At 37.9% G+C, this 11,331-nt stretch overlaps 1 pseudogene; it reads right to left on the minus strand.

Moving 5' to 3' along the window:
- Positions 1–772: 772 nt before the first annotated feature.
- On the minus strand, positions 773–5,088 carry LOC120016220 (annotated as a pseudogene).
- Between the last annotated feature and the right edge of the window lie 6,243 nt (positions 5,089–11,331).

The raw sequence follows: 11,331 nt of genomic DNA on the forward strand, positions 1-11,331 counted from the left end.
ATGTAAAATATAAAAAATTAAAAAGTGGTGTAAGATAGTGTTTTTATAGTGTGTAGATAAAATTTAACATATAATATATATATATATATATATATATATATATATATATATATATATATAGGCCCTAGGACTTACGAGCAGGGCTTCATCAAGTCCGAGCTCGGCCTGTTTAATCAAACAAGCCTCCTAATAGGCCCTAGCTCTGCTCTTTCAAGCCGAGCTAGGGCCTAACCTATGCCACTGTGGATGGCCCGACCCACTTCATCCCTACATGCAATGAGACAGTCCTTTCAACTTTCAAGTACAGAAAGAACAATGCTTCTGTGAAAGAAGTCGACCCACTTGGTTAATACAATTATATGCCAAGATGAGGAAAACAAGCAAAACGATATCCTTGAGAGGGAACAAGGAATCTCAACATATTGACTTGTGGTAAAAGCAATAATAGAAAACTCAACTCTCCTTTGTGGCTTCGGCTTTGTTCTCTTCGCACGAATTTTGGCCTGGTCTTAGCTGTTAACAACAAAGAGCAGGTTGGATTGACGGTTGAATTTAGAGCTTGCCCAACTATTCGATGGGCATTTTGAGCTGAGAATTCTCGGTTGTCAAAAAAAAAAAAAAACAACTCCATTTGCAACAATAATTGATACTACCTTGTGAATTTTGTCTGTAAATATACCAACCTTAATCAAAAAACTTAACTTGGGATCTTTAGACAAAAAGTGTAGAACTCCTAATCATACTCACAACTCTCAAGCATCCAAGAAGAATATCTTAGGAGAGGAGACTCAGATTTATGCAGAGAGCGACGGTTACCTGCGCTCACTTTTATGGGAAGATTTTCCAGAATCACAATACAATCGAATATTCCGGGATTACAATTGCACTCCCCATCGATTTGGATCAGAATACAGACCATGGAAAAACAAACCAGCCCAAACAAATAGGGACTACACTCAAGGGAAGGAGGAGGGCGCACCCAACAAACAACCTCTCATCCAATACCCATCTATAAGAAACCAACTAAATAGGGAAAACCCGATTACGACAAAGGGAGAAACTTAGTTTGTCCAAAGGATGTACAAAAGAATCACACCCAAAGTGATGCAGATAACATGGACTCGCACTTCACTGGTAATGTTATCAGTCGAAGCTTGATGAGCGGATCCATCTGCCTTGCAAGTAGTCCTCCAGTGAGATACTATGTTCAAGGCTGCTCATGGAGAGTGATTCATCCTCCATGTCGAGCAATGCAACATTAAGATGAGACTGGAGGTTAGAGAGTGGACAAGCCTCGCCATCGATCATGTCAGATTCTTCTGTAGCGCTCACTTGTATTCTAGCCCACTTGGTTACCTCGTCATCGCCTTGGAGAAGCTTTGATACCTTTGTTCAACAAGAATATTGGCAATTTCACGATCTACCAGTTACAGGTGAAATATTGAAATAATATATGTATTTAAACTTCATGTATCCATATGGTGCCAAACATGACATGCTGCATTATCCCGATCAGACTCAAACAATCTCTGTTTCATTATGATGTTGTAATAGGAAAACCCCAAAGAAAATGTGGTACTGCATGCATCGGGGTAGTAAAACCATAGCATTAAACAATTATCTTTTGCATGTATGACTGTTCCAATTAGTTTTCAATATGAGATTAGAGGTTATGCCAAAAAACCATTTCTAGTCCCCAACTCTCCAGTCCAGTCAACCTTTTTTTATTTTCTTCTCTCTTTAGATAAGTTACAATCAGCCTTAGATGGCTGAAATAGTAAAGAAGAGGGGCAAGGTCATAGAGAAAGATGACTTACAAGGCTCATTTGAGGCCTAGATTTAGGAGAATGCCTGATACAAAGAGTGGCAGCTAAAATCATCCTCTCCATCTGGTCATTATCATAGTTATTGCCCAAGCTTGCGTCCAACAGTTGGGAAACCTTTCCACCATTTAGAATTGGCTTTGCCTGGACAAGGTATCTGTTAGAGACGAGAGAGTTTCAACATGCAATAAATACATTTGTACACAGCACGTACCCACATGACTAGGCTCTCTTGGACTTTTGGATGATCATTGCTTATAGGCTTTCTTCCGGAAAGAAGCTCAAGAAGCACAACACCAAATGCGTAAACATCGATTTTGTCATTTACTTTTCCATACATGAAATATTCAGGAGCCAAGTAGCTACAGTAAAAAGGTATTTACCACTAGTTAATTGATGAGAGTAATCCTTGGCAACCCTTTTTACAAAGATCAACAATGTTTTCTGGTGATCCGAGAAAGCCATTTAAAAAATATGGATTGCATTTCCATTTGAGATATGAACAAAAGAACACAAAAAAAGAGACGTACGTCAAAACTTCAGCTGTAAAAATTTCATACCCAAATGTTCCTGCAACATCACTGCAGGTTATATGTGATGATGAGGTAGATGCCCATTTAGCAAGTCCAAAATCAGATAGCTAAGGAAAATACAATTGCATCAGCCTTACCAGTTACAAGACTAAGATTCCATAACTGAATATTGAGGGTGAAGAATGCATCACCTGTGGCTCAAAATCATCGGATAGTAATATATTGGATGATTTAACATCCCTGTGAATTACAGGTTGTGCACTGCTACTGTGCAGATAATCCAGTGATCCAGCTATTCCCAAAGCCACTTTATACCTCTCATGCCAACCAAATGCAAGTGAGTCCTTCTTATTACCTGATATAATAGTCGCACAAAGAATGTAAATGAATTCAGGGCCATGTAAAATAAACTTAGAACCAAACCGAAAATGCTCAGTATTTTCTCTACCATGAAGATTTTCTTCAAGGCTTCCTCTAGATAAAAAATCATACACCAGGAGAAGATTGTCATTCTCGAAACAGAACCCTAGAAGGGAAATGATATTCTTGTGATGTAAGGTAGTAATAATCTCAATTTCCAAAACAAACTCCTTCAACACATCTTCAGATTGTTTTAAGATTTTCACAGCAAGTTCATTCCCATCAGGAAGGCACCCTCTATAAACCTGACTGCTGCCTCCTTTTCCAATCAAATTTTCTGCAATTACAGAGAAATGACCAAAAAATGAAAAAAAGCAATCCGGTCACAACATCTACATAAACAGACCTAGAATTGTTTACAAGACTTGTGGAAGAAATTCAAACCTGGCAAAAAATTAGACGTGGCTGAGAGGAGTTCTTGGTACTTGAACAATCTGCAACTTGCTGAGTACTTCTCATGAAGACCCTCCAATTCATTTGGAAGGCTTTTAGTGGATTGGTCAGGAGAAAGTGGAGCTGGCATTTTCTCACTACCCACAGGGACAATGGCACCACTCTCTCCATCCAAATTGGAAGATAGACTTGTGGCTTGATGACCACAAGTTAGCTTGCGGTCCAGATTGGTTGGAGCCGAAATCTGGCGACTGGGCAACCTCAATGCCCATTGAACCACTGAGATCTGCGTCACTAAAGATCTATCTGAAGGTTTTTGGTCTGATAAAACTGCACGGCGAAGTAGGGGCCAACCAGGTCTCACTTCAGGCAATGGCCTGAGTAACATAGATATGGTACAGGAACTTGCTTCCGGCTTCTTTGCTGGCAAACTAGCCAAAGACTTGTCTCCACCACCATCATCAGCAGAAGGCTCTTCTACAGATTGGTTACGACAACCATCTGGCAATGCAGGAATCGACCCAAAAATGGAGCAATTATGATCCTTAACACTACCATACAAACTGGCTTTTATAAGAGCCTCCTCCAAATTCTGAACATTGTTTAACTTTTGTGCTGTGATGGCGCCAGCATCATTTAGGACTTTGGAATATTTATTTGATGATATAGACCTGTGAATTGCATCAAACAAACTATTCTGTCGGTGATCTTCTTTTCCTGCACAGAGAACAAATCCCACAAATGTACAGTTTTAAGTCTATAACCATGAATTAAAAGAAAATACTGAAATTTCCAAAATTAAGAAAATTCAAAACTATTTATACCTGGAGAGCCCTCTCTTTGGAACACAACCTTCCCATTATTAACAGCAAGAACCCAACAGGCCTTTGACAGTTTTTTGGCACAATACTTGGCTACAGATGCGGAAGACCAGATTGTACGGTAAGTCCTGCTAGTTCCCACTATAACCTTTGTAGCAGAGTAAGATTTTGCCTCGCGAACTAAAATTTTTCTAATTGAAGAACCTCTACATATCTTAAGCTTCAGATCCACCTGTAATGTTCATTGGAAAAAAAAAACACACAACAATTCAATTGTCTATCCACTTAGTAACTAACTTTATATGTGTGGTTCTTATGCAGCTAAAAGTCTCAAAAATCCATCCTTAACTATGCTAGTCAGTATTTTGAAACAAATTAACACCAAATACAAGATTTTCGTTCTTAAATTTCGTTAATTTCCCCAGCAAACAATCAGAGTGTAATTAAACAACTGAAAAGCAATCAAAAGTTAAAAAGACTAAAAGGGTGTAACATATAAAAGGAATGCAAGAAACAAAACCTGTTTCAGGTTGCAGAAGCCATCATAGACCGCAAGAACAGAGTCAAATGCCTTGACAAGAGAGAGCAGCGAAGACTTGCCATCTCGATCCACAATATCTACACAGACCCAATTACACAAAACCATCAAAACCACCCAAGAATTCGAAATGAAAAAGGTACATAAGATTCCACAAACCCTGAACCAACAATCAAGACACTAAAAAATTCAACTAACCATTGCTGCCAAGCACATGAAGAGCAATCACCGTATCACCAGGCTGAGCTAATTTGACCAAAGCCCAAGTCAACAACTCTCTACTTCGAGAGTCCATCTTCACACCCATCACAACCGTCCGTCCACCGGAGTTCCCAATCTCTTCTTCTCCGGCGAGCCCCTGCTGCACCATTTTAATTTTAGCGCGCTGTCACTTTCAGGCGAGACAAGTATTGTCGTTTTGTTGCTTGAAGAAGAAGATCATCTCGGGGTTCATCTACCGAAGTTTCTGGGCGAGAATAAGAGAGGGAGTAGAGGGCGGAGTCCCTTTTGGCTTAACTGTCAGTTTGCTTTTCAAGCTTTACAAACCAGACCTGAAAGAAAGAGAGAGAGAATTGTTAATGTAGAGCCGAGAGCAGCGTAGTCATGAATTGATTTTGATTTGATTAATTTTTGACGTTGATGGTGATGGTACTGGACCCCACAAGCAAAACAAAAGAGATGGTACGTACGCTCAGATATTAATGGGATAATCATCCGCATGGTTTGTTTAATTTGGCGCGCCAACAAACAGATTTTCCTTTTTTATTTTTTATTTTTTATCTTTTAGCCGCTTCACAACTGCCCAAGTGAAGTCTGTTTTTTTTGTTTTTTTTTTTCTAGTTTCTCAGCCCTACTCTCTTGCTTTTATGTCTCATAACTATAATTATAGGAGTAATTATTATGACTTAAGATAGACAAATAATTAATTTAAAAGTAACTAACTATTTATTATTTAATAGTTTATAATTATTTTTTTTGGGATTTTTTATGCTATTAATAGGCAGCCTGTTGAACATTTTATGTTAATTAGAGCAACTGCAACAGTATCATTTCAGTTATCACATCTGTTGAATTGTACGTATAAGATTTCATGTATATCATGTGGGACATATAGAGTTCACAAATTTATTTGAATTCTGTACTAATTACTGAGATGTTTACCATTTTTGAAACAAAAGTTGGCGCATAATTTATTAGTGAAACGCTCGTTCACGTAGGTCAGTGTGTGCGTAAGCTTGCAATTATCTGTTGTTCTTGGTCGGTGATGTGTTACGAGAGATGATAATATATAGAGTATCATAATACTACGTGGCAAAGAGACTCACTCGTGAATCTGTTCCGCTCCGAGTTTTAAACTCACTGAAACGGACCACGCTCTTCGCACCTGCCTAGCGTGAAAACCTACAATCCACCAATCAGAAGCAACACACGTGGCGTATCAAGTTTTTGTGAGGCCCACGTCAACGGCCGCCGCTCACCTGCTCCCACTTGTTGACGGATACGTGCACCCTCTACTTCAATGGGGCCAGTTGGGGATTGATCGGGATGGTAGAAGGCTTGTAAACTTTGCATGTGACGTGCCTTTTAGTTTGACCGAAGGTGGGTCCCAGATGAGGTTTATGTCACGTGGGGTCCACCACCACGTCCCTCAGCCTCATGTCACATGGCGAAGACAGAAACTGGTGGTGTTTATTTTTGATGCCTTGGTTGATTAATACACATCGTTAAGAGTATTTGTAATGGTGTAAGTGCTTTTGGACCAACAAAAATTATTTTTGGGTCCCATTTTTGTTACACAAAAAATAAGTCAAACACGTCTCTCAATACACTCTCAATACAGTCACGGAACATTGTCGACGGAACATTGTCCGGACGATGTTAAATTGATGGTTCTGATTTGTTTAGGCTCACCACTCCAAAAAAGGATGTGCAACACTACTAGACGTCTTACTCCACAAGCTCCAGAGATAAATTAAATATTTTAGGATTGGATTTGGCTTGTTCTCCACTCGAGACAGAGACTAATACTCCAATCCAAACCCTAAATTCTGGGGGCGTATCATAGAAGTTGCTTCCTGCAATACCAAACTCATATGCATATATCAACTTCTGCTTGAAGTTGCTTCTGCTTGATTTAGCGACGGAATCAAGGCCGCTAAGTCAGTCTCTTACTTAAATGGCATCAAGTTAAAAGAGTTTGTGGAAGACCAAAACGACATGTTAACCAATACAAAAAATGAAACATAACTTGTCTGTTGGTTTGCTTACTTTGGTTCCACGACAAAGCTGTTGAATCGTTGATTGATTTAATTGAGTTTTTGATTGATTAGTTTGTATTTAGATTTCGATAATTATGGGATTAATTGTATTTCTTGTAATTATCACTTTCCTAGAATAGGAGATGCGTAAAATGTACAAATACCTCCGACTACGATAATTGTGTATTAAGAAATATAATGAACCCTAAATTGACTAAAGCCACGGAATCTAACTACATTATTGTTCATATAATTTAGTTTGCTGATTATCAATCATTATTAGAGAGAAAGTATAGTACTATATATTTGTTGACCATGAAAAATTCTAATTCCTTAAAATCATACATACATGCTGGTGCCCCCCACTAGTATAGCCAATAAAATCAGTGAGAAACATTAAGTTGTTGGTAGGACCTAGTATTTGTGCCTTGTAACTTGGAACTCATCAAAAGTTGTTTTCCACGTAAATGACACTTTTGCACATTGAAATATAGTGTTTGTTTCAATTTGCACACCGAAAGTTAAAACGTTTCAATTTAGTAGCTCAAATATGAAAATGTGTCAAATAAATCATTCGATCAGATTTTTCAGGTTTTGGGCAGTCAACTTACCTATGTGGCAAATTGACCAAACTAGGTGAAAATAATTTTGTTTTATCAAAAACAGAAACCAATCAGAACCACACACGTGTAATAAGTTAAAAATTAATTTATATATCATCCACCTCAATATAAATTAATTAATCAATCAATTTTATAAACAAAAGAACTAAAAATTTTCTTTTCCCCTTTCCTAAACCGAACTCTAAAGGCTAGGTTTATTCTTGAGAGAGATTGTGTGCTCCACCACAGAACTCCACCACCACTGCACGGTGGATCCCAACAACGACCATCACTCCCGACAACAGCAACCACCTCATCCAATCGAAGCAGCTTCTTATTCGACCACGGCACGTCGACACCTCCATCGGTACAGAAATCGTGCTTCGCTATCCCCAAGGGATTTGATTTGGGTTTCTTGAGAGATTCTGTATGATTGCTGGCATACATCTGTTTTTGATTAATAGTGGCAAAACTGCCAAATCTCTCATGATCAATCCTCTGATGCGCCGGTTTCATTGGGTTTGATTTTCCTTTATTTAGATTCTTGGGTTTGATTCAAAAGAAGGCAGATGTGAATTCTCGGAATTCATTCTTATATGGGTTTCATCCTTTGTTTGAATTCTTGGATTCTTGAGTTTGATTATTGACTGCTCGATTTTTACGGATTGCTCGATTTTTAAACTGGGTTTGATTCAAGAAGTTCACAGATTTCTTTATATGTGTTTGATTTTTCATAGGAAAAGGAAATTGGGGAATAGTTTAAAGAGAAAAAGAGATAAAACTACTACATGTCTGCGTGTGTGTGTTTTTTTTAAGAAAAATTCATTATTTCCACGTGGAAAATCATTATCCCACATGGAATGTCACATAGACAAGTTGACTGTCTAAGAGTTGAAAAATCTGACCGAGTGACCTATTTGACACATTTTCATCTTTGGGTTACCAAATTGAAACGTTTTGACATTCGGTGTGCAAATTGAAACACGCATCATCTTTCAGTGTGCAAAAGTGTAATTTACCCGTTGTTTTCCAATAATTCTCAATTATTCATTCATATAAAATCTCCTCTGAGATTTTGGCAGCAATTGCTAGAGAGTTCGAGGTACTTGCAGTGACAACTGCAAAGAATCCCTACAATTTCATGTATACAGGATCGTCAAATGATGTACTTAGCATGGGGTTCACTATGTTTCCTTTATTTCAAAAAATAGATCAAACGACTACGTTGAAAATTTCCTACAGTTTTCACTACAGAGGATCCCCGAGGCCAATAATCATGATAGTCTCATATACTCTTTGGTACAAAAGAATATTTTTTAAAAAAAGTAATACTTGAGAATATTTGATGGAACAAAATTAAGAGGGAACAAAACTGTCATTGAAAATTAATTAAGAGTGAAAATATAATATTAATTTGATTTGATTCATAAGAGCTAGTAGCATAAAAGAAACCTACATTCAAGAAAAATTAGGGAACCGATCGACGACAGATATTCAAAGAGTAGACGGTTAAGAAAATTAAAGGCTATACACACAAGAATTTAGTGTGTAGTCCATACAATATTATAGACACGTGATTTTCTATCTTCTTATTTTGTTATCGGTTTGTTCCACGTCACTACCTAACTACATCAGTGTCCAATACTTTATTAGGAAGATCACACACGCCACACCATCCCCCCCCCCCCCCCCCCCCCCCCCCACACAACGCCAGTTCATGGTTTCGTGTGGATTTAATTCTTCGGATGGCTACCAAAACAGGCGACAACTAATTGGGTATTTCGGTCTTTAGTGAGGTGGGCCGATTCTAATTGAATTTGGGCCTATACCATTACCAGGTTACCAGCTTGTAATGTAATCATTGAAGGCTAAACTGGACATGGTACTTCTTCTTGTTAAAAGCTAAGGCCTTAAGAATAAGGTCCAAAAAGAACAAACGAGCTGGATCGATATTTGTAATTTGGGACTTTTGGAGGCCGATACACTAGATTATACTTAATTGTAAAAAAGTGCAATCACTAAAACATCTTTTTAAAAAAGTACACTGGGATAATCTTTTACCAAAATAACCTCAAATTTGATTTTCTCTCTCCACGAATTGTGATACAATAGTGATACTTTTAAATAGAAGATCCAATTTAATGTTCAATTTATATCTTTTACTCATAAAATGATGATATAAATGTTAGAATGTAAATTTGATTGCATTACATGTCTTTCTAGTTTAATTATGTCATTTTAGTGGATTTTTGGTGTTGGTGATACTATAGTGATACATCTCTGCAGCTGTAAATGTTTTTCCAAAACGAGCAAGAGATGTACAAACTAAGAAAAGAAAACCAAGAAAGGAAAAGTAATTAGGAAGAAGAAGTATGCATACAGGTTCAATTATATCATTTTAATGAATTTTTGGTGTTCGTGATACTATAGTGATACATCTCTGCACTTGTAAATGTTTTTCCAAAACGAACAAGAGAGGTAACCAAGAAAAGAAAATCAAGAAAGGAAAAGTAATTAGAAAGATGAAGTATGCATACTGGTTTAATTGTATCATTTTAGTGGTTTTTTGGTGCTGATGATACTATAGTGATACTATATTGATACTATAGTGATACATCTCTGCAAAAAACGAATCAGAGTCCAGATCTGCAAAAAAATGAAGCACAACTCATATTGAACAACGAAGCATAGTCCAGATCTGTCAAAAACGAAGCAGAGCAACTCGACGCAGTCCAGATTGAGCAACGACGAAGAAGGCGATGAAGAGAGGAGAAACTCGGCCAAAAACGGAGAAGAATGCAACGAAGAACAAATTCAAATTGAGAACCAGAAGAAGAAGAAGAAGAAGAAGAAGAAGAAGGAGGAGGAGAGAAAGAAGGAGATAACTTTTAGTAGAGAAGAATGAGAGAAAGAGATGACACACTAGAGTTAGATAGTTGGAGGGAGAAGAAGAAGAAGAAGAAGAAGAAGAAGAAGGGTATTGTAGGAATAAATTAAAAAATATCTTAAGTCAGTTGACCACATTACCCTTAAATTGTACTTTTTTACAATTTTAAAAATGTTCATGACCTTTTTACAATTAAGTTGTCCAAAGTGCTCTTACTCCCAATTGTCCCTTGTAATTTCTAGTTCATCGGACCAGTGCCGGTTATTGTACTGAGTTGAGTTAAAATAGTATTCCCATGCATGTATGCATTTAATTCAAGTGAATGGCATGATATTCCCTCAAATACGTTGACTTCGATGGCCTCCAGCTGCTTGACATATTGGACCTCCAACAACCAATAGTTTGTTGAGAACATTCTCCCAGGATCCTTCTTTGTAGTAATATCAACGAACCAACGAGAATTTGAAATCGAGAATAAGGACACAATTATTTACGTGGAAATTTTAAATTGGAGAAAAAACACGGTTGTTGGTAGAGACAATCAGAGAAACTTTCATTATGATAAATTTGTGTACATCTCTATCCAAGAAACCTAAGAACACCCAAGAATTCAAGAGATTATCATAAACCCCACTCAACTCATACTCTCTACTCTATATCTTGGAATCAGCAGCAGCACTCATGACTCTGCGCCATACCCGGCACAGCGCAACCTAGTACTGCAACTCTACACGGTATTGCAAAACCAGTAGCACGTGCACAGCCCCATGGCAGTGCAGTCTCCCGCTGCCTGCACTGCCCATGGCTCTACACTCCTCTACTCAGCACTCTCCCCGGATTTGTCTGTGTTCTATCTATGTTTTCTTGTTATTTCTTACCTGAATGAAGCCAACTACTTATAGGATATTCTGCAGCCTTCTTGATTGAGAACCATAAATGGTTTCACATTCTTGTCCACGCCGCGCCACAACAGTGCTTGCAAATCTCGACAAAAGATTCAACCAACCCAATTAATTGCCACTCTTGACGACAAAAGCCAATAGCCACCATTCCATC

The sequence above is a fragment of the Tripterygium wilfordii genome, chromosome 15, assembly GCF_013401445.1.
Source record: "Tripterygium wilfordii isolate XIE 37 chromosome 15, ASM1340144v1, whole genome shotgun sequence".
Taxonomy (NCBI): domain Eukaryota; kingdom Viridiplantae; phylum Streptophyta; class Magnoliopsida; order Celastrales; family Celastraceae; genus Tripterygium; species Tripterygium wilfordii.